The 24133-nt window shown below is 51.9% G+C and overlaps 1 pseudogene; it reads left to right on the top strand.

Moving 5' to 3' along the window:
- Positions 1-6471: 6471 nt before the first annotated feature.
- Positions 6472-8353, top strand: LOC117999751 (annotated as a pseudogene).
- The last annotated feature ends 15780 nt before the right edge of the window (positions 8354-24133 follow it).

Below are 24133 nucleotides of genomic sequence, written 5' to 3'. Positions count from 1 at the left end.
GGAGTCGGGCAGCCGCCGCGGTGGGCGGGGGCAGCCCGGCCCGCGCGGGCGCCAGCCAGTCGGCGCCCGCCGCGCCCACGCGCGACCCGGCGCGGCCGGCGGGGGCGGGGACCCAGGCGCCCCCCAGCAGCCCCGCGCCCTCCGCCTCCGGGCGACGCCCTCGCCTCCAGCCGCCCGCCAGCGCCCCGGGGAACCCGGCGACGCCCGCGCTGCCCCCGCCCACCGCGGCGGCTGCCCGACTCCCGCCCCACCTCGCGTCTCCCGGGCACGGGCCCCGACGCCGCCTGCCTCGCTCTCGAGGGACCCCGGTCCATGCCTCGGCCTCTGACCTTCGCTCCCTGTGGCCCTTCCATAACGCCTGCCCTCGCCCACCCCCACCCCGGCTCTGGCGGCCTCCTTCCAGCCCCTCCTCACCTCACCATGGACGTGGGAGGTGCTGGCCCCGGGGAGTCCTGCTTCTGGCCACGGCAGGAAAGGTGATGGTCACCGCACGGAAGGTCGGATGCCCGGCGCAGGGCCAGCGCCAAAGCCGTGCTCCACAGCCTGTTTAGGGCTGTGCACACCTGCTCTGGAAGGAGACACACCTGGGCAAGCCGCAAAGGCCAAGCCCTTGGACAGTTGTCCCTCCTCTCTCTTCCTGGCTTATTTTCTGGGCTCATTACTGAAGAGTAACTCAGCTGACATCTGGGACAGGACATGGCCTGACCTCAAGCGTGCCTACCCTCCCACTCCCCTCTGCAGCCCGGCCCCCTCTGCTCTGCAGACGCACAGCCAGACCCGCTGCCACCCCGAGAAGGGGGCAGGGAGATCCCAGCCTTCTGTGCTAGAGGGCAGTCAGTGACACTGAAGGCAGAGTCAGGGAGGGCACCCCATTTACAGATGAGGAAGCTGAGGCCCCAGACCTTCAATGACTTGGCAGGATTCACAAGCATGAGCGCCTCCTGTCTTCTGGTACTATCACACTCCCAAGTACCTTTGGCTTCCCTGGAATGCCGCCAGGTGGCACATCTAGAGTCTTGAGTCCCACAGAAAGGGACAGGCCTGTGGTCACCAGCTCCCTAGGCGAGGGCCCCCTTAGAAGGAGATGGCTGCTGTACCTTCCACACGCAGGAAACCCTCCTCTCTCCCAGCCCCTTGCGTGCCCCTTGGTCCCTCTGCTGGTCCGTGGGGTCCTCCGTCTCTGAATCACCAGCACCTAGCACAGAGTTGTTTGCTCAGTAAATGAAAAAGCCATCATTGCTATGCCAAATTAGGTGGCAAAAGCCCATTTCCCCTCCACTGGGACCTCCACTTACTCCAGAAGTGTGACCAGTGTGGAGACACTCCACCATTCTGACCCCTCATCCAAAGCCTCAAGGCCGATGTGTTTGGAATTCAGAATTTGTCATATATCTCGTACATTACGCGAGACCTCATTGGAACCTGCGGCTGCACCTCATAATCAAACACATTAAAGTGTTCGTAGTGAAACGTGGCTATTCACACAAACGGGAATAAATAAAGGCCCATAATACAGGGCTGCACATCAGCTCAAGTCTGGCTTTGTTACAGAGTTTTGAACACCTTTAAGTTTCGGAGCTTTGGGGGAATTTGGAGTTGTGGATAAAGGAATGGGGCAGGGAGGGGGCACTCGAAGTGATAGACAGGACTCCTGAGGCTTCATCAGTTCTGACAGGCTCGGTGGGAACCCCATCTCAGGGGGCCGGGAGCTTTGCAAAAATGGTTCAATTGGTGAAAACTGACACAGACATTTAGCATGAACTGACCCGTACAAGCCTGTGCTTGTGGGGACAAAGGAGGAGGCAGGAACCTGTCCTCGATAAGGCAGATGTGTTCCTGCGAAGGGCCCCCTTGGGGCTCCCGACAGCCCTGGGTCAGGCCTCCCCTTGAGGGGAGTGGGCGCAGGTCAAGGGCATAGCTCGGGCCGAGGGTGGGCTTTAAAACAATTCTGGAGACAGGAGACAACAAGAACAAGGTATACCACATAAACACGTCTTAAGGTAAGTGCACTCCAAAAGATTACGTACAGAAATGCTATGGGGTTAGGGACCAGCATTTTAGGTCTGGAGTGGAGTTGTGGGGCAGTGTGGAGCTGATGGAAAGAAGACCAGAGCCACTCCCTGGAAGGAGAAGGTGTCAAGGGCAGACCTGGGTCAATGCCTTCTGTGAAATCCTAAGGGTGACCAGAGGCTGCTGGCCTCGAAGGGGGAAGGGGCTGTGGTCCGAGTCCAGGGGATAGACCCAAATAGTCCCACCACAGACACACCAGAGCTGTCCCCTGTCTGGTTGAGAGACCCTCGGGGTGGCAGCAACCATTGACCGGCAGGCCAAATATCTGCCTGGGACATTTCAGAAGTCAGGACTGGGAGGTGCTGGTGGGCTGTGCCTCTAATTCTCCTAGATGGGACAGCATAAGACCTCCTTCCCTTGGGAGGGAGTGGGCGTGGAAGGGCCTGGCCTGGACACACTGCATTAACCTAGGTAAGGGGCTGTGGCCTCCCCGAGTGGGCTCTGAGTCTGCTTCCCCAACAGGCGGAAAAAGTGCTGGCTGTGGTTCAAAGAGAAGTAAATAAGACACTCCTGGGTGGAAAAAAAAATGCTACTTTTTAATTCACAAAGAAAAGAAGTTAATGAGTGAAAAAAATAAGTTACACCCAGAAAAATCTGTTCAACCAACTTGGGCTACAAATAGCTCGATGCTTTCCAGAAAAAAAAAAAAATTCTTTTAGTTAAGAAATTCTCAAGATGCTGCATTCAGCCCATTCTGTGTTTCCCTCCCCCTTTCCACAAACTCGCGGGCGTCAGTGTGGTCACACAGGAGGGAAGATGGCCTCACAGTAAACCACGATGATGGTGACGAAAGGACAAGTGGGTGGCAAGTGAGGCAGGTGCCAGGGTTCAGAGGTTTGCTTCAGGTGACACACTCCCAAGTCACTCCCAGGAATTTGTCGCTGAGTATGGGAGCAGTGTGCAGAGCAGGCCAAGATCAAGTTAAGTAAGAACCGAGAAAAGGACCTACTGCTCTGGCCAATGGATGGTGCTCTGCTCAGGGTTCTGCTCTCTCCACCTCGATGCTGCCCCTTCTCCCACCTGCTCTACCAGCTTCCACATCCAGCCCTGCCCACTCCCTTCCCTCCTGCCACACCATCCTGGACACTTGTGTGCAGCGTCCTTCAGCTTCTGGCTTAGGGGACTGTACCCCAGTGTCCCATGTCCCCTTCCTGAGATGCCCGCTCCTCAGTATGTGATGCTGGGGCTGTGCACCGGGCTTCGGGCCAGGGTCAAGTGGTTCCTCCCCTCCTGCTGATGGTGTGAGCTCCCTGGTCTCAGACAGTGGTTCCCTGGTCTGCTGGAAGGCGAGTTCATTCTCCCTACCCCCACTCTGCCCACCCTCCCCCTACCTACATGGCCCTCTCTGGGGCAGCCCCAGTGCCTGCTGCGGATGGGTGTCTTGGCCCACGCACAGACCGGAAGCAGAGGTTCACAGCGTGGTGAGACCACACAGCTGGACCCAGGACCTCCTGGCCCAGGCCTCACTCCAGCAAAGAGGTGTGAGCTGCCCCCGGCCCTGCCCCCTGACCAGGCCCCAGCCAGGCTGTCCTGTCAGAACCTGAACTCCATCAGCTGGTGGCCAGTCCCCACCAGATGCCCTCCTGCCCCCTGCCTCCGTCCGCAGGTGGGCATTGCTTCCACACCCGGTCCTAGTGGCCCTGCTGCTCTGGCTCAGGCAGGCCCGGGAGAAGACTGGAAACTACCCCTTGCCCCTGGGGATCCCCGTCAGAAGGGCCACCCTGCTCTCGCGCGTGCATCCTGCGGCTTGGTGCCCCCGTGCGTCTGCTGCTTGGACAGCTCATCCCCGCCTGCCTGAGTGGGGTGCATGGGTCCCGGGAGCTCTGGGGGCGGCTGTCTCACAGGGAAATGTGTACGCAGTGAGGAGCTGTTGGAGAAGGCCTTTCTTGATCTCCTTGTTAGAAAAATGTAAGGGGGTCACGACACACGCCCGTCTTCCTCACCAATCAACCAGAGCAGAATCCACAGCAGCTGCCCCTGCCGTAAAAGCGGCCTGTGTGTTGCAGGGGACAGAGCAGGGTTCCAAGTGGGGCAGAGCCACGGTCCACACCGAGTCCCCCATTCACTGGACAGCTGTCGGAGGGCTACAAAGGGCGCCTGTGCTCCGAGGCAGTGAGCCCTCATGGGGACCTGGGGACCTGGAGCAGCGGGCAATGGGCTCTCTCCCTGGCAGGGGTCAGTGGGGGGTGGCGTGGACCTCCAGCCACATCCGATGAGACCCAATCCCCTGAAGTGTTCTGGGAGAGGATGCAGAGAGCAGTTCAGGGCAGGAGCAGGAATGACAGGGACCCAGAGTGCAGTGTGACTCAGTACAGAAGAGATGCCTGACCATTGTCGTCCCCAGGGGCCCTCCAGAGGTATACATGCGGGGGTCAACAGGAAACAAGACCTCCTCCAAAGTGTCTTAGCACCTCTGAGGCTCGGTCCTTGCTATAGCCCTGAGACCTCGGGAGAAGCCTAAGGTAGAGACACTAAATGTGCCAACATGGAGACCCTCCCGGAGGCATCCATGCATTGTAAGATCCCTTGTGAAAGGCAGAGTGTGGGGCTGGAGCACGGCTACGTGGAGCAATCTGCAAAGTAGAGAAGCTTCTCACCCTCTCCCTGTGACCTGCCTCTCCTGCCAGAGATGGCCAAGGGTTGGGATTCCAAAGGCTGGCTCCAGCTCCCCACTGCACCCCAGCTCCTGGGTCTGCCATGTGAGCATCAGGCCCAGACAGATCAGGAAATCCCCCCAGAATAAACAGGATGCAGGGAGGACTTTGGCCCCTGCCATCCAGCGGGGCAAGCCATGTCCCTCACTGGCTGGGCCCTCAGAGCGGGCGTCAGTCACCTGGTTTCCAAGGTCTCTGGTGACTGGCCACAGCTGGGCAAAGGCAAGGACTCGGGTTTTCCTCCCCACCCCTTGTGCTGGCTGCGGGCTGCGGAGGATCCCTCTGCCTATACTAGGCACACAGCTGAGGTGGGAGCCAGGGTCGGGGGTTGGTAGAGGGTTAAAGGAGCTGTCATCTCTGAGGCCTGGGTGGGCATCAGCTCCTTCCTCCAGGGTGAGGACAAGGGCTCTCCCTGCCTCCTCTCTGCTCCCAGGTGGCCAGTCCCCACTGGGTGTCCTTGGCACACCCACGGCAGGCTAGAACCTTGTGCTGCCCTCAAGGGGGGCTCCCAGTTGGTGGGAGACAGACCAGCCGCCATGCACCAGGACACCTCCATACTCCTTCCACTGGCCGAGGCCAAATGTCTAAGGTCTGTGGCCAGCTAGAGCCAGCCTTGATCATGTGTGCAGGAAGGTCTGTGTTCCCCAGCAGGATGCTCTATGCTGAAGTTGGTGCCTGCCTCTTCCCCGGTCCAAAGGTTCTTTCTTCTTCTTTTTTTTTTTAAGATTCTATTTATTTACTTGACAGAAAGAGATAGAGAGAGAGAGAGCACACGAGCAGTAGGAAGGGGCAGAAGCAGGCTCGAAGGAGCCCGATGCGGGGCTCGATCCCAGGACTCTGGGATCATGACCTGAGCTGAAGGCAGATGCTTAACTGACTGAGCCACCCAGGAGCCCCTCCAAATGTTCTTTAAAGTGAAGCCCAGGGAGTTCCTCTGAGGCGGACGGGAACCACCGTCAGGGTCTTCTTGAGATGGGAGAGCAGCAGGAGATGGAGCCCCCGAGCCTGGGCAACTTTTCCAGGAAAGGAGAGCCTCTCGACATCACCAGTGGCTCTGAATGGCACTCAGGAAGCACGGGGTTTGGCCACCAAGCATCAGTGCTTCTGGCTAGGGTTCAGACCAAAGAAGCATCACCAGGGTGCATTTGGATGCTGGATCCGGGAAGTGGGACCCCTAGGAAAATGGAATCGCTCAGACTCACTCCCCTCCTTCAAGCTCTTGCCAAAGGCTCATTTCTGCAGTCACGACACTTCCCAACCACCCGCAGGTACCAGCGTGTCCTAGAGTGAGTCCTGCCTCATGCTCTCGCCTGGTGAGAAGCCACACGTGGCCTCCTTGGCAGGACACACAGCTGATGTGTTAACCTGGTCCTCCCTCTGGAATTTCCCAGGCAGCTATGGGCCTCAGGCCGCCAGCCTTGCCCAGATGTACAGCACAGGTAGGACAAAGTGGTGGCTGCCAGCCTCCTTCCCCGGGGTTTCACACCGCGGGGGTCAACATGCCACAGGCCCCCAGAGGATGCTGCCCACAGGCCGGGGGGGAGGGCATGGGCCACAAGCCTTGGGCACAAAGGCCCGAAGAGCCACCTGGAGCAGGGCAGAGGGGTCCTGGGCGGATGCTGGCCAAATCAGGGACCAGAAGAGCAGGGCACCCTGTGGTCTGTAGAGCTGAGGATGACAACATGCACCTGCAAGTGTGTTGCTGGGCTGGTCTCCCCACCTGCATGCTGCTGGGAGCAGGACCAGCATGCCGGGTGTGGGCCGTGCGGCCAAGACAGCATCAAAGATCCTGCCAGAACGCCTGCAGACCCAGGGTGGGGGCCCATGACTCCCAGAACAGACACTGCTCTAACCAGGGGTCCAACCGGAGCACCTCTGAGGCCTCAGATGCCCTGCCCCAGGCCAAGGGACCAGCCGTCCTGCTGTCTGGAGCAGGCCTGCCTCAACCTCCCCATCCATACCCAGGGGGGCTGTTTGGGCTGCATCTGGTATTCCGGATAATTCTGAGGATCAAAACCAGAGACTGTTGAGACGCTGGGGGCCTGGGCCGGCCGGGACTCACACCACTGCAGCTGCCCCCGGGCATCCCGGCCTCCCCGAGGGGGGCGTGCAGCCCGGACTGCCCGTCGAGGTGCATGGCTCCAGTGGGCCTTTACAGGGATGTGAAGGATGTCTGGGAAGACCCTGAAAACAACTGGCGGAGTGAGAGACATGTTCCTTTGGGGGATGAATGGCTACCACCTCCAGCTGATCCTAATAAAGAGATCACAGGGGTGGGGTGGAGGTTCATTCTCGAGCCACTGAGCAGGACCCCTGAGGCTGGTGGCTTGCCTGGGTGCGGATGATGAAGGGAGAGTTCTCTGCCATCGAATATGCTGCCTGTGATGCCACTTACAATGGGCTTGTCACCCTGGAAGGGCCCCGGCCAGTGAATCCCAATCCCCTGGCAACCAAATGCAGCTTCTTCAAGGTTGCCGGGGCTGTGCCTGAGGATCTGAGAGAGGCCCGCTCCAGTGAGTTCAAGAAAGCTTTGGGAGTGAACTGCATCTTTCTCAACATCACAAATAGGCAGCTCTTCATTGTCAGCCACAGAAGCTCCCGGGAAGCGTGTACCCCTGCAGGGTGACGTGCATTTCTGAAGCCTGCGCACCAAACTGCTGCTGTCCCGCAGTGAAGAAGCCACCAAGCACTTAGAGACAGGTAAGCAACTGGGGTGGCCTGCCAGGAGGGGTTCACAGTGCCAGAGGGCCGGGTGGGACTGACAGTTGGGACTCACGGTGCCACCGTCCAGCAGGCCCGAAAAGTACCTGGGGTGACTGCCGTCGAGTTGGGTGAAGAGACCTGCACTTGCCAAGTCTATGGGGAGGGTGGTGAGGTGTGCCCACAGGCCCGAGCCACCTGGTGTTTTCTGAGGACTCCGTCCATGCAAGTGCCCAGGAACCTTGCTGGCAAAGTGATTGGAAAGAACGGGAAAGTGATCCAGGAGTTGGTGGACAAATCTGGTGTGGTGAGGGTTCCCGTAGCGGGTGAGAATGACAAGAAGAACCCCGGGGGAGGGCGCCTGGGTGGCTCAGTCGGTTAAGGACCCCCACCAGCCCTCCCGGCCCACCACAAGATACCACGCTTCACCTATCAGCTCAGTGCTGAAAGATCCAGACAGTAATCCCTATAGCTTACTGGACACATCTGAGCCAGAGCCCCCAGTTGATTCAGAGCCTGGGGAATGCCTCCCTCCGCAGCAAGTGCCAGGTGCCACCGGGATGAGGACAGGACTGTCATGGATGGAGGCCTGGAATCTGATGGGGCCAGCATGACAGAGAATGACCTGGAAGAGGAGTCGAGACCCCAGCGTCAGAAACCAGAGCCACTGCAGGTGGAACTGTGGGACCTGGATGGATGGTTCCATCGGTGGAGACCGTCAGCCAGTGACTGTGGCTGACTGTATCTCCCAAGCAGAGTCTCAGAGCTGCCAGAAGTCCTCCCCCTTCTTGGAACTCACCAAACCCTCAGAGGACTGTCTTTCAGGACAGAAGGGCGACTCTGTCAGCAAGCTTCCTAAGGGCCCCTCGGAGAATGGGGAGCTCTCCGCCTCCCTGGGGTTGTGTAGTTTGGTGAATGGGGTTTCATAAAACCTCTAGCCCACATCCTTCCCGTCTTCATCTTGCTTGCTGCCCAACACCATGGCCCTCACAGACCAGACTGAGCTGCGCTGGAGCTGCTCTTATCCAGGGGGGAGGGGGTGGCACAGCAGTCTGGGTCCCCCCTCAACCTGGGGAGGTAGTGGAGGGGTGTGTAACGGGGTCATACCCCCTCCCTCTTGTCCACCCTATCCCCAGGGTGAGGGGAGCCTCTCTCCTTCCCATCAGACTGGATACGCTTTTACCCTCTAATGCCCCGATCTCTCTGAACAACCCCATCCTCCGCCTGCTGGTGCGGGCTGCTCCTTGACCCACCCAGGTTTGACAGTTCAGGGGGCTCCCCTGCTATCCCTCATCCCATCCTGTACCCCCCATTTCTGGGGCCTCATCACTGTGGAAGACAGGGATAGTAAGGGTATAAGTGAGTAAGAGGCACGGGGAAGGTTTTGGAGTAGAACCAGAGGGTGTATGGGGGGGGACAAGGTCCCCCTGGGGGGGTGCCAACCTTGTCTGGCAGATGAAAAGGTGTATTTACTTTTCACTGTACAATATTTTAAAAGATAATAAAAAATCCAAATGGCAACAAAACAAAACAAAAAAACCCAGAGACGGTCAACAGCAAAAAGACAACCTAATTCCAAAATGGGCAAAGAACTGAATTGATGTTTCTCCCAAGAGGAGCCAGCCAGAGACGGGGACTGGAGATTCCTGAGACCCACCTCAACCCAGGCTTGCCACCCTGGCCCGCACACCCAGCCTTCTGTGGGCCTTCCTTCCTGTGTCCAGCCTGGGCCTCGGGCCTCAGAAAGACCTTTCTGAGGACCATCACAACCTACCCATCCTGGCTTCTATCCATACCACCTAATGTCAGGCCACACCCCTCCTGCCATGCTGAGCCCAGGCACTGCCCCCGGCCTTCCTCTTCTCCCCTGCTTGGCAAAAGCCCTTCCATGCCTCCTCCCTTGAGATTCATCTTGGCACCCCCAGTCTTGACTCCGTCCTGGCATCCCGGCACTCCCAGGAGTTGGCACACAACAATGCTCTCAGCGAGGTCTGAGTGGGAGAGTTAGGGGAAGGGGCGTTCACAGACAGAGAGGCCTAGGCTCTGGGCTTTGTCGGACACCAGGATGTGACAAGGGACCCTGTTTGGGGGATGGAAGCGGGCAGGGCCTCCTGGAACTACAGAGAGGAGACAACTGTGACAAGGAGTGGGGGGACGCCAAAAATGGAGAGGGGCCAACAGAAGTGGTCTTGGTGCCAGAGTGGTGACAGATGGCATTCTAGGTTTTTCCATATACTGCCTATAGCTCAAGGTGATTCCAGAGGGGAGATGGGGGCAGAGAATGGGACAGTGGTGCCAGTTCACCCGCAGGACTATAGCTGCTTGGCTGCCTGGCCTCGTCCCTGGCACAGAGAACGTCCTTGATAGCTGACACTTTTTGAGCCTCAGATGGAAGAGGCACACAGATGCTGCAGATGTACGGTATGGGACAGACAAAGGCTGCTTGCAGGATGTCACAGCCTTGGGTGGTGAGGCCCCGCAGGGAGGGGCCCAAGGGCACACAGTGGGCCTAGGGAAGCCTCGGGCAGCACTGGCCATGTGTACTTCCTCACGGATTTGCTCTGCTCTCACCTGCCTCCCAGGACAGCCATATGAGCAAGCCAGTCACCAGAGTTTACATGTTGTTCTTGTTTTTTTACTTAAACTTGTTACTTTGAGATGGAGTTGGAAGAAATAATACAGCAAGATCTCATTCACCCAGTTTTCCCAATTGTAACATCTTGCAAAACAATATTATATATCACAGTGCACCCCCTTTAATCCCTGGGAAACTCCATCTGTATAATGTTGTCATTTTATGAATGTCACATTGATGGGATCATAAAGTGTATAGCATTTGGGCACTGGCTTTTTTCACTAGGCATAATCATCTGGAGATTCATCCAGGTTGCTGTGTGTGTAGGTCGCTCCTTCCTTTTGTCCCTGCTGAATAGTATTCCATGGTAGGGACATATCCAGGTTTGTTGAGCCATTCACCTGTCGAGAGATGTCTGAGTTGGTGTCAGTTTCTAGCTATTACAAATGTAGCTGCTATGAACGTTCTTGTATAAGTCTTTGTGTGAATATAGTTTTCATTTCTCTGGGAGAAATGCCCAGGGGTGCGGTCCTATGATAATTACATGTTTAGGTTTTTAAGAAACTGACAAACTCTTTTCTAGAGTTTCCATTTCCACCAGCCATGTATGAATGATTCAGTTTCTCTGCCTTCTCACCAGCAGTTGGTACTGTAACTTTTTCCCCCTATGCTTAGATGTGTAATGATATCTCACTGTGGTTTTAATTTGCATTTCCCTCATGGCTAATGCGTTTCATGGCCTTATTTGCCATTTGTATATCCTCCTTAGTGAAATGTCTATTCATGTCTTTTGCCCATGTTCTAATTAGATTGGTTATTTTTTGTTTGTTTTACTGTTGAGTTTTGAGAGTTCTTTATATATTCTAGATACTAGTCCTTCGTTGGGTATGTCCTTTGTGAATATTTTCTCCTCATCTATAGCTTGTCTTTTCATCCTTTAACAGGGGCCTTTTGCAGAACAAAAGTTTTTAATTTTGATGGAGTCCAGTTAATAATTTTTTCTTTTTATGGCTTGTGCTTTTGGGGTCAAGTCTAAGAATTTTTTGCCTAGTCATAGATCCCAAAGATTTTCTCCTGTTTTATTTTTTTCTAGCAATTTTATAGTTTCAATTTTAAATTGAAGTCCACAACTTTACTTTGAAGTATTTTTTATATAAGTTGCAAGATTCAGGTTGAGTGTCTTATTTGCCTGTGGATGTCCAATTTCTCCAACAGTGTTTGCTTCATCCTTTCTTCACTGAATTGCTTTTGAACTTTTGTTCAAAATCAGTTTGGCATGTTTATGTGGATCTATTTCTGGGGGGTACTCTACCCTGTTTCACTGATCTATGTGTTAAGACCATATAGTTTTAATAACTGTAGCCATAGAATACACACACACACACATTATATTTTATATATTAATAAGGTAGACTGTTTCTTCTCATTTCAGCAAGGTTGCAGAGTACAAGATCAATATATAAAAGTCAATTGTATTTCTATATTCCAGCAATGAACACATGGAAACCAAAATTATAGATATAATACCATTTACAATCTTCCAAAAAATGAAATACTTAGGTATAAATCTAACAAAACACATGCAGGATTTACATGCGGAGACAACAAAATGTAGATGAAAGAAATTAAAGAAGATCTAAATAAAAGGAGTGGCATACCTTGTTCATGGATTGGAGGACTCAACATAGTAAAGATGTCAGTTCTCCTCATCTTGATATATGGTTGCTATTCCTATCAATATATATCAAAATATAAAAATATCAAAATTCCTGCAAAATATCAAAAAATTTTTGTAGATATGGACAAGGTTATTCTAAAATTTATGTGGAAAAGCAAAGAAACTAGAATAGCAAGCATTGTTATTTTAATCCACTTAACACAGACAAAACACATTTTTTTGTTTTGTTTTGTTCTAAATTATTTTATTGCGGTAAAATTTATATGCAGTGAAATGCACAGATCTTAAACACTCAGTTAATAAATGTCAAATATATAGAACCATGTAACCAAAACCCCAATCAAGACCCCATTTTCATTATCCCATGAAGTTTCCTGTGCCTCTTCCCAGTTAATTCCCACCACCATCACACATGGCCCACCCCCACACAACCACTGATCTGCTTTCTATCACTGCAGAATAATTTTGCCTATTTTAGAACTTCATATAAAGGGAATTATACAATATGTACTTTCGAAAACTCTGACTTTTAACTCAGCATAATTATTTTGAGATTCATCCATGTTCCTAAGTGTATCAATAGGTCATTGTTTTTTTTTTTTACTGCTGAGTAAAATTCCCACAACTTGTTTATCCATTCACTGTTGATGGACATTTGGGTTGTTTCCTGTTTTAGGCTATTACAAATACAGCTGCTGTGAACCTATATGTTTGGACATATATTTCCCTTCCTCTTGGGTACATAATTAGGAGTAGAATGGCTGAATCACATAGGTATATGTTTAGTGTTATAAGAAACTGTCAACTGCTTCCCCAGGGTTGGTACCGTCTTACTCCCACCAGTAGCGTATGAGAGTTCCAGTTGTTCTGTATCCTAGTCAACACTTGTTAGGGTCAGTCTTTTATTTCAGCTGTTCTAATGGTTGCGTAGGGATATCTCATTGCAGTTTTGATTTGTATTTCCTTGATGGCTGATGATTCTGAGTGCTTCTTCAGTGCTTATTGGCCATTTATGTCTTCTTGTGTGAAGTGTCTATTCAAATCTTTTGCCCGTTTAAAATTGGATTATCTTTTTATTATTGATCTGCAGGTGTTTTTTAAATATATCCTGGTACAAGTTTAGTGTCAGATAGGTTCACTGCAAATATTTTTCCCCAGACAATGGCTTGATTTTCATCCTCTTAATGGTGTCTTTTGAGAAATAAATGTTTATAATTTTAATAAATTTTAATTTATCAATTTTTTAATATTTCATGCTTTTTTGGGTTCTCTCCAAGAAATCTTTGCCGACTAATTCCAAGGTCATGAATATATTCTCCTCCGTTTATTCTAGAAACTTTATAGTTTCACTGTTACGTGTAAGACTATGATCCATCATCCTGAATTAATTTTTGTGTATAGTGTTAGGCAGAGGTCAAAGTTCATTCTGTACCCTCCCCCTCAGCTTATCCAATAGTCCTAGCACCGTTTATCAAAAAACTTTGGCTTTCCCTATTGAATTGCCATGGCACCATTGATAAAAATCAAGATTTTAGACATACATTTTGGGATCTTTTTCTGGATTCTTGATTCTGCTCTGAAACGATTATCTGTAACTGCATAACAATTCAAAACTTAGTGACTTAAAACATCAGTTTAGACATTTTATTATCTCTCATGGAATCTCTGGGTCAGAAATTCAGGAGGGCTCACCTGGGTAGTTCCTATGATTTCAGGCAGAGAAGGTCTGGAGTTAGAACTTCTCGCTGGACATCTCCCTTTCCAGGAAATCTCAGGGCTTCTTTATATCGTCTCTGTGGGTGGGATAGCCTGGCATCAGTCTCTGCAGGGGGGCTAGCCTGACAATTGGCTCTGCAGGTGGGCTAGCCTAGACCCTGAAGGCATGGGGGCCTCAAGGCTCTAAGCACAAGTACTCAGGCACCAGGGCAGATGCTGTCCCGTCTTTTATGAACCAGCCTCAGAAGCTGTGCAGCGTCACTTCTGTTGTAATCTATTGTTTATAAGACAGTATAAGATCACTTACACTCAAGGGGGAGTCTCAAGGGTCTAGAAGCACATGTAGGATGGAAGACATTGTCGTGGCCAATCTTTGAAAAATACAATCAGTAAAAACTCATCCTGTTTTGGGATCAATCTTTTATCTCTCTGTTCTGCAGACTGGATAATCTATATTGATCTGTCTCTGGCCAGCAGTGTGGGGGTGGCCTGGAGTGGGTGGTAAGGAGACGCCTCCATGGAGGTGAGTTACAACAGAGGCCTGCAGGACAAGGGCAGGATGATGGAGAGGAGTGGCCCATCCCAGCCGTGCCGTCAGGGACGACTGCCGCAGACGTGGTGGGAGAAAGGGTGTCCTGAGACAACATGCTGAGTACAGGAGTCCGGACCCCACGAGGGATGTGTTCCGGGAGCCGAGGGCCGCAGGGTGGGTGGGACGTGGGGCTCAGGGACAGCAGGAGAGCTGGGGCGGCCTCGGGGCGGTGTTGAAAGCCCAGCCTGCGGCCATGCTGCCCTGACTCAGGCAGGAACCCCACACAGGCATGTTTGAGTTGGCCAGGGTTCACGTGGAGGACGGCAGAGCTGAATGCCGCTGGCTCAGGCTCCAGGGGAGGTGCTGAGTGAGAGGGCGCATTCCGTGCTGGCGGCCGCCTGCTCGATGACCACCGAGGACAGGCCTGGCGCTGTCCTGGCTGGCCAGGCGGAGGACCCTGGGCTGTGTTCCGCGGGCTCTCCAGGCGTCGACACCCCTGGGGCCCACAGAGTCTCAGACCCTCTCAGTGTTTTTCCTGCATAGACAAGCCCCCTACCCAGCTCACAGATCCAAGGGGATCCCTAAGAAACCACAGTTGACAGAAGTTCAAGCAGCTGTAACCCTGCCCCAAAGTGGCTGAACTGCCTTCTGCAAAAGCCCCAGCTTCTTGGGTCTAATCCAGGGGCAAGGGGGATGGTCTGGGGACCACCCTGGCCCCTCCCCCTCAGGCTGTCTCTCCCCTGGTTCCACCATTTCCCCCTCTTTCCTCAGGCTGAATTTCATCCCACCTCAGGGCCTTTGCTCGTCCTTGTCACCTGGAAGCGGGCTCCTGCTTGCTGCCAGCTCAGCCCACTGGCCCCGCCGGATGGACCGCTCTGCCTCGGCACATCACTGCATCTCCCCGGCACACGTGGTTTTTCATTTACGTGTCAGTGTCCCTCTCAGCTGAATCAAACCCCCGAGAGCAGGCCCCCGGCCCGTCTGGTTCACCGTCTTCCCTGTGACATGTAACAGGCACAGTGCACAGAACTGCATGGTTGGGGGAGGGATCCATCTCTCCATCTCTCACAGACACCCGTCCAAGGGTGCCTCTTGGTTTTTGTTTTCGTCTGTCGCAGTGTAGGCAGGTGAGGGGACCTGGCTGAGTGCTACCCGCAGGAAAGCTGCCTATGCAAGAGACTGTGGACCCCGAGTTCGGGTGAGGGCTGGTGCCCCTGGGCCCTGGGCCCAGAACTCCAGCCCCCCAGGCCGGCTGCCCCCCGCCTGGATGGCAGCATGTAAAGCCTTATGGCATGGCACACTCGACGGACCCACAGGGGACTGTACCTGCTCCCGGCCCGGGCTTTCCCGTCTGACCCCACACACCACTCCCCACCAGGTGCTCAAAGAAGAATCTCAAAGTCGCATCACTTGTTCCTTTCTCTCATCCTCCCTATGGGTCAGCAAGTCCCAAACACATTCAGATTTGCTGTCTTCGCTCCATTGCCGCCAGTACTGGCCTGCTTGGGCTGCTGGGACAAAGACCACGGAGCCAGCAGCGTAAACCACAGAATGGGTTTCCTCACTGTTCTGGGGGCTGGAAGTCTGAGCTCAAGTATTGGCAGGGTTGGGCTCTCCTGAGGCCTTTGTCCTTGGGTGGTGGACGGCTGTCATTTCCCTGTGTCCTTCCATGGTGGTACCTCTGTGAGGGTGTGTGTCCTAATCCCCTCTTCTTGTGAAGACACCAGTCATGTTGGCTTAGGGCCCATGCATAAGACCTCATTGAACCTTGAAGACCCTATCTTTAAATACATTTACATTGGGAGGCTCCGGGGCTAGGGATTCAGCATATGAACTTTGGGGGACACAGTTCAGTCCATCACACCACCCAGTTCCACCCTCATCTTCACTTCCTCGACTTGAGCCTTGGGCACTCCATTCTGCAGTGGGGACCCTCGAGAATTGCACTTTTAGGTCTCAGGCCCCCCCACCTCACCAAGCACAGAGACCCATGTGAGAAGCCCATCCCACTCCCCAATGCCTGCCTCCCTTTCTCCATTTACCCTGGGGGCTCTGCCAACAGGCCTCATCACCTTCCTTCAAACACATCAAGCTCATTGCAGTCCCTCAGGGCCTTCGCTCTACCTGGAGTCAAGGATGAGGGCCACCCAAGACTTCCCGTACAGCTCTGGTCCTGCATCTGTACTAATTAATTAATTTGTAAAAAGATTTTATTTGGGACACAGAGAGAGAGAGAGAGAGAGAGAGAGAGAGAGCATGAGCGGGGGGAGGGGCAGAGGCAGGGGGAGAGAGAGAAGCAGACTCCCCACTGAGCAGGGAGCCTGACTGAGGCCTTGATCCCAGGACCCTGAGATCATGACTTGAGTCGAAGGCAGGTGTTTAACCGACTAAGTCACCCAGGCACCCCTGTATTTATTTTGTAATAACAAATAAGCTTTATTGAGACAATTCACATACCATACAATTCACCCATTTAAAGTGTGCCATTCGAAAGTTTGTAGTATATTCAGAGTTGTGCAACCATCCCCCAAATTAAATTTAGAACTTTTTATTGAAATACAATTTGTATACCATAAAATCCACCCTCGTAAAATGTGTAATTCAGTGGATTTTAGTTCATTCACAAAGTTGTGCATCAGGTACCACTCTCTAATACTAGAACATTTCCATCACCCAAAAAGAAAATCCCTAGCAGTCGCTCCTCGTGCTCCTCCCCCAGCCCCCGGTGGCCATAATCTACTTTCACTCCGCATGAACTTGCCTATTCTGGACATTTCATATAAATGGAATCGGACAAAGGTGGCCTTCTGTGTTTGGCTCACTTCGCTTAGCACCATGTTTCAAGATTCATCCATGTGGTAGTGTGGGTCAGAACTTCATTCTTATTTATGGCCAAATAATATTCTACTGTGTGGCTGGAACTCATCTGTTTACCCACTCATTCACGGATAGACACTCGAGTTGTTTGCACTTGTTGTCTGTCAGGAATATAAACATTTGCGTGCAAGTCTTCGTATGAACGTGTTTTCGTCTCTGTTGGGCAGATCAAATGGAGTTACTGAATCCTAAGGTCATAAGGTCCCGTGTTTTCCTGATTGCCTGGATTTACTGTCCTTTTCCTCCCTGTGGGATGAAGGAGGCACGAGGACAGGGCCTGTGTCCACTGTGTGTGGAATGCACATTATGCCCCGAGCTGCCAGGGCCGGCTGGAGCCTGGGAGAGGTCGGCTGAGGCCTAACCCTGTGCCACCAAGATCTTGTCCTTTAGTTCCTGCTGCCCTCAGGCTGCTCCCCTCCTGATTTCATAAGGCCACCTCTCCCTGCTCCCTCTTCCGTTACCCCCTGCATTCCTGCCAGGAAGAGTTCATCGAATCCAAGTGGGCGCTAAACTGTCCCAGAGAACAGAGGGGCTGCCATGTGGGCTCTCCTGGGGTCTCCCCTGAGGCCCCAGTTCTGTTGTCACAGGTGTCCCAGGGACTACTGTGTTGGAAGGAGGCAAGACAGAGAAGGTAGGGACAGACACACCCCTTAGGGCCCAACGCACCCTAGCCTGCCATCAGGGGTCTTTGTGCTAAGTTGCCATGTATGTGCAGGACTTAGCTTTTCTAGAAAGTCTGAATGAGCCACCACCTGGAAGATGAGTGCCACCCACACTTGCATTGTTGGCGACAACTGTTGGATCTCACCTGGTGACTTTTCCCATCAGAGAGCCATAGGACTGAGATTCAGGGTCTGGGTCTGGAGTCCTGGGCTGGGATCTGGGATCTGGGGCCAGAGACTGGAGGCTGGATTCTGGGCTGGGTCTGGGGTCTGGGTCTGGGGGCTAGAGTCTAGACCTGGGCTTGGGTTCTGGGCCAGGGGATTGGAATCTGGGGCTGGGTCTGAGGGCTGAGTTTGGGTCTGGGGTCTGGGTCTGGAGTCTGGGTCTGGAGTCAGTCTGGAGTCTGGGTCTAGGTCTGGGGTCTGAGGCTGGAGCTGGGTCTGGAGTCTGGGTCTGGAGTCAGTCTGGAGTCTGGGTCTAGGTCTGGGGCTGGAGCTGGGTCTGGAGTCAATCTGGAGTCTGGGTCTGAGGCTGGGATTGGGTCTAGGGTCTGGGGTTGGGGTCTGGGGTTGGGCCTGGAGTCTGGGATCTGGGGCTGAGGTTGGGGTCTGGCTCCGGCTCTGAGATCGGGGTCTAGGTCTGGGGCATCTAGGCCAAGCTGAGGCCAGAGCTCCTTTCCTGATACCCAGCTAAGGACAGCCAGTTCTGTATGCCATCCATGACCACTCACTTTGCTGCAGCCCCCGGCCATGCTGCCCTGGGCTTCCGAGGCTGGGGTTGGAAGTGAGGGCTGCACAGTGGGCTGCAGCCCATAGGGCAGGTTCAGTTCTAGAAAGGACACAGCCGCCACCACAGACATGCAAGGACCATCTTGATGCGTGCTTGTTGGGAAAATCCTGAGATTCACTCCTTGAATGCATCTGTGTGTGTGGTAAAATATGCATAACAAAATTGGCCATTTTATGTGTCCAACTCAGTAGCAATTAAGCACATTCACATTGTATGCAACCTTCACCACCATCCATCTCCAGAAGTTCATCATCTTCCCAAACAGAAATTCCACCCCCCTTAAACACCTCCCCATTCCCCCTCCCCAGTGTCTGGCAACCTTTGTTCTACTTTCTGTCTCTAGGAATCTGACCACTCCAGGTACCTCATGTAAGGGGAATCCTACAGTATTTCTCCTTTTACGTCTGGCTTAGTTCACTTAGCATGATGTCCTCAAGGTTCATCGATGTTGTAGCCCATGTCAGGATTTCCTGTCTTTCTTAAGGCTGAATGATGTTCCAGGGTGTGTACCTACCACATTTGTTCGTCCATTCATGCTTGAATGGTGCTGTTAGAATCCTGGCACTGAGTGAGTTTCTGTGGAACAAAAGTGAGCCCCCCCCGCAGACAGAAATTCTGCCTCTCATGGGACTTATTCTCTGAGTGGGGGAGAACGTAAATAATCAAAATAAAGTGAGTATGCACTACAGTGTGGAGTGGGGTAAGAAGAGCTTGGGACAGCACTGGGAGGAAGGCAGACGAGTGTGGCCTGGGCAGGTGGCCGAGGGGGGCGCTGTGGAGAGCACAGCATTGGCAAGGGCCGGGCGTGGGGGGGCTGGGTTGGGCTGCGTCCCAGAAAGGGGATGGGTGTGGAGGGGGGCAGTCTCAGGTCTGTGAAGGGGGTGAGAACTCCAGTTTTTGCTCTGGCTGAACCACTGGGGCATTCTGAGCAGAGAAGGGGATGTGTTCTTTATTCTTTTTTTTTTTTTTTTAAGATTTTATTTATTTACTTGAGAGAGAGAGAATGAGAGAGAGAGCACATGCGGGACTCGATCCCGGGACTCCAGGATCATGACCTGAGCCGAGGGCAGTCGCTTAACCAACTGAGCCACCCAGGCGCCCTGTGTTCTTTATTCTTAGCAGGAATATTACTCAGGCGTAAAGACGAAGGAAATCCTGACGAGTGCTACAACGTGAATAAACCTTGAAGACAGTGGGTTAGCTGAAACAAGTCAGACACGACAGGACACATACTGTATAGTTCCAGGGACGTGAATGAGGTCCCTAGAAGAGTCAAATTCATAGAGGCAGAAAGGACAATGGCAGTTCCCAGGGGTTGGGGAAGAAAATGGGAATTAGTGTTTACTGGGGACCAGAGTGTCCGTTGGGGATCATGGAAAGTTCTGGAGACAGATGGTGGGGATGGTTGCACAGCAATGTGAATGCGCTTAATGCCACTGAACTGCACACTTAAAAGTGGTTAAAATGGCAAACTTTGTCATGTATATTTTACTACAATTGAAAAAATAAATAATAAAACCCAGTTCGATGGGTATAGAGTTTCAGCGATGCAAGATGATGATGCTTTAGGGGTGCCTGGGTGGCTCAGTTGTTAAGCATCTGCCGTCAGCTCAGGTCGTGATCCTGGAGCCCTGGGATCGAGCCCACATCGGGCTCCCTGCTCTTCGGGAGGCCTGCTTCTCCCTCTCCCACCCCCCCTCCGCTTGTGTTCCCTCTCTTGCTGTCTCTCTGTGTCAAATAAATAAATAAAATCTAGAAGAAAAAAAAAAAGATGATGATGCTCTAGAGGTCTGCCACACAACACTGTGCCTATGGTTAATACCGGAGTCATGAGAAGGGTTCTTACCACAATAAAAAAAACAAACAAAAAGTTGCAGGCTGGTGGGCATAGCGTGCCGCCCTGTGTATGAGAAAGGGAGCGGGAGAGAAGATATCTGCTCGCACATGCATCAGCGCCCTGGAAGGATACCAAGAAGTGGCCCCAGCAGTGGGCGACAGGAAGGGAGTTGGTGGACAGGAGGGAGCGGCAGGCAGAATTCTCCATGTGTGCATCTTTTTATGGTTCTGGAATCTTGAATATTAAGACTCTGGTACCTCCTGGAAAAAAGGTAAAAAATAGATTGCCGAAGGAGGCCAAGCAGAGGAAAACAGGCAGAGGCCCAGGACCAGGGCGCCCCACCCCACCGCACCGTGGGGCGCTTGCCTGGCAAGGAGGAGCCAGCCAGCCCTGGAAGCAAACCGGCTGCTTCTGCAGGCACAGCAACCCTGCCCTGCACACAGTTCTCCGGATGAAAACTTGAAGCTCCCGTTCCGTAAGGAGCTGAGTAATGGTAACGAGTGTCTGCATACCAAGCCGGGTCAGCGGGGAAGGAGGCGATCTTGTATATCATCCCCCACGGCTAACCTCGCACATCTTCCGCTCAGAGGTCCAGCCGTGTGGTCAGCCTGGCCCCAGTGGCCAGAGCGAAGAGACCAAACATATTTGCTTAGGCTGTGGAATTCTGAGTAGCAGGCTGGGCAGGAAGAACTCGGGCATTCCCCAAGGCGATGCTCAAACCCAGAGCACAAACTCCCAGCAGAAAGCGGCATCTGGACCTCCACTGGGTGAGAACCTTACACAGGCAAGGATTAACCACGGCGGAAGGAGTGAAATGGAAGAAACAGAAAAAGCCAAGGTTTGTGGAAAGGCAATTAAAATCTACTTAGTGTAAAGTTAGGGATGTTAGCACAGACTCATGTCTTAAAAAACAAAAAAACAAAAAAACCCCCAGAAAACCAGAGACCATTTTATTCAGAATTATATCCCAGCAGCCCAAGACGTCAGGCACTTACCTACTTAAGGAACAATAATAAGGTATATAATAAGGTTATTTTTATCTTCACATTTCAGAAAATTTCCAAATAAGTTATTACATAGCTGGTTTGAGGTTTGAGAATTGGAAGAAAATTCAGTGTTCAAATTAAGGAATCATTTTTACAGTATCCAACAGATGAACAGCCCTCCATTAGCAAAATGAAGGAGAGACACATTTTCCTAGCCTGAGAGAAAGTTCTCATGCTTTCTCACCAAAATGTCAGCTGTCCCTGATGCTTCGAGAAGACAAGTCCTCCTGGAGAATGAGAATATTCTCTGGGGGAGAGAGGCACCAGCATTGAGCAAAGTCAGCCTCCAGTGGAAAGAACAAGGGCCCTTGGGGACTTGCAAGCACCCTCTACGCCCTTCTAACTACCACAGTGCAGGGCTGTCCCCGAACAGACTGGCAGGAGGCACAGGTTGGTACGGCCCTGCTTGTCCACAAGTGGCCGCCGAGCCCCTGGGATGTGGCTGGTCCTGATGGAGATAAGCTGCAAGAGCAACATAGACAAGCTTGTGAGCAAAAAACTTCAGACTACCTCATCAACCATTTGCTTGTATTGACTGCATGTTGAAATGACATTCTGGCTACATTAAGTGAGAAAATATTAAAATTCATCTCACCTGTTTCTTGTTATTTTTTTTTAATGTGGCTCCTAGACAATTTAAAATCGTACATGTGTCTGGTATTCTATTTCTACTGGATGGCACTGGTATAGAAAATTCAAGAACATTTGGAGATTCAGTATATGACAAAGGAAGGGGAAAGATGGACATTAAAAGCAAATGACACTAGAGACATTTAGAAAAAGGCAAAATTGGGTGATACCTCACACCTTCACAAAGTTAAATTGGGAACAGTCGAAAGTTCTAAATGTAACAATGAAACCATACAAGGACCAGGGGAAAACACAGCCGAATTCCTTTGCACACAGACTCAAAATGCCACAGGATAGAAGAAAAGATTAAAGTTCAACGATGTGGGAAAAAATTGCTGTCCCATGGTGAAAGGTGGCATAAGTGGAGACGGATGAAACATGACAAATGGAGAGTCCCTGCAGATTAGGTGCCAATATCCCTCATAGATAAAGAACTCCTAACAATCAAGGATGGAGACAGAAAGGAAAACGGGCAAAAGATATACACAGCACAAAACACACCATATAAACATGGTCTTAAACACCCAACGAGATGCTCAAGTTCATTTATAAAGAGGAAAGTGCTCATTGACCCACCCTGAGACAGCTCACCTGCAGACGGGCAGCTCACCGCAGGGTAGGTGCACCTCACAAGCCTAAGCTGCAAAATGTCTCAATGCCAGAGGGAATCCGGGGGTATCTAATGAGACTGCATATGCCTTTACCCTTGGATTTGTGACCCTACTTCTATGACCCTACTTTACCCTTGGATTTGTGACCCTAATTCACCCTGAAGATATCCCTCCAGTGTGAAGTGCTTGGGAACAAATGGACTCATTACTGGCCATTACAAGTATGGGAATAATCTAGAACCACAGAGTAGCAGCTATGTAGGGGAATGCCTCGTGGAGTGACCTCCTGCACCATAAGGGGTAGTTCCAGGCTACATTTACAAGCACAACTAATAGGCTACCTTTTGTGGAGAAAGAAAAATAAGAACACATGTAAATGTACGTATCTCCTGATATGTGCAAAAGAAACCGTATCTATAGCTCCAGTTTTGGATCTTGTTAATGTTTGCTTACAATCATCAATAAAATTCAGTCCAGAACAATGGATAGGGAACCCTAAAATTGAATACAAACAGAAGAAAACAAAAGCAAACCCAATTAATTTCTGAACACAAAAACTCTTACTATAGACTCAGTCTAAAGACAAGAAGTGCAGACAAATCTTTGTAGGTTTGCCATTTGTGGTGGTGGGTACAGCAATTCTGGAATAGTCTCGTATATTCAGAGGACAAACTAGACAAGAAATCCAGCGATGCTGTCAACAGTTAGGGAGGGGGTGCAGATGTGGGCTGGTGGGCTGCTGGGCACAAGGAGCAACCTGCGGGGCTGCGGTGGGGCTGGAAGTAACAGCATGAACTCATGAGGTTATTTATTGTACTTTTTTCCAGCACCCAGATGACCCCTGGTGCAAATGAGCACCTAGCTCCTAGATCTTGGTGTTGAAGAAACATCCTGCTCTAAAGGAACCCAGGAGAAGTGGCAGAGTCCGGGGCCGGGGCAGTGAAAGCGTGAGCTGGGTTCGGAGCAAGTTTAGTGGCAGAGAGCAAGGAAGTGCTCGAAGCGGATGGGGACATGTCGGAGGACGGGGGAGCCAGCCTGACAGCATCAGCGTGAGCAATGACAGTAACCGAGTATAACTTCCTGAATAAAGCAAAACCCTGCAAGTCCACACTCGCAATGGACAAACGAGACCAGAAACCGACAGTTCCTCCTTGCAGTAGAATGCCAACCAGTAAGTGGAGAGCAAGCGAAGGAGCTCGAGGATCATTATCTTACAACCACCATAGTCATAACTGACTCAGGCAAGAATTGCCAACAGGTGCTAGAAAACGGTTGGGGGAAAGGTCCTGGGGAGCTGTTTACTCAGCCTCAGAGGCTCTCCTGTGGGGCCCCTTATCGCTGGCACAGGTGAGAGAACACCTGGAAGGTCGTACCTTCGCCAGGGAGTGTTACGGGCCTTTGGAGAAGGACCCAGTGTCAACTCATAATGTGCGGCCATGAACATGTGATCGGGAAGAAATGGCCGGGCACGCCAAGCAAGGGACATGCTGCAGACAGGTGCCCTGTGCCAAGGTCAGGGACACAGGCAGGGCCAGGGAGCCACTCCAGACACCCGACAGCAAAATTCAGGGCATGGTCCTGGATGGGAGAACATAGGTAGGGAGAATATTATTGGTACAACTAGCAAGATTTGAGTATGGACTGTGTATTCGTAACAGTGTTGCATCAGCATTAAATTTCCTGAATCGAATACTTGACAAAACACAAAGAGATATCACCTCACTATCAATATCAAAATATCAAAAAAAGGCAAGA

The sequence above is a fragment of the Mirounga leonina genome, unplaced genomic scaffold, assembly GCF_011800145.1.
Source record: "Mirounga leonina isolate KUSES-001 unplaced genomic scaffold, KU_Mleo_1.0 Mir_481, whole genome shotgun sequence".
In the NCBI taxonomy this organism is placed as follows: Eukaryota; Metazoa; Chordata; class Mammalia; order Carnivora; family Phocidae; genus Mirounga; species Mirounga leonina.
This window is presented reverse-complemented; position numbering and strand designations above follow the sequence as displayed.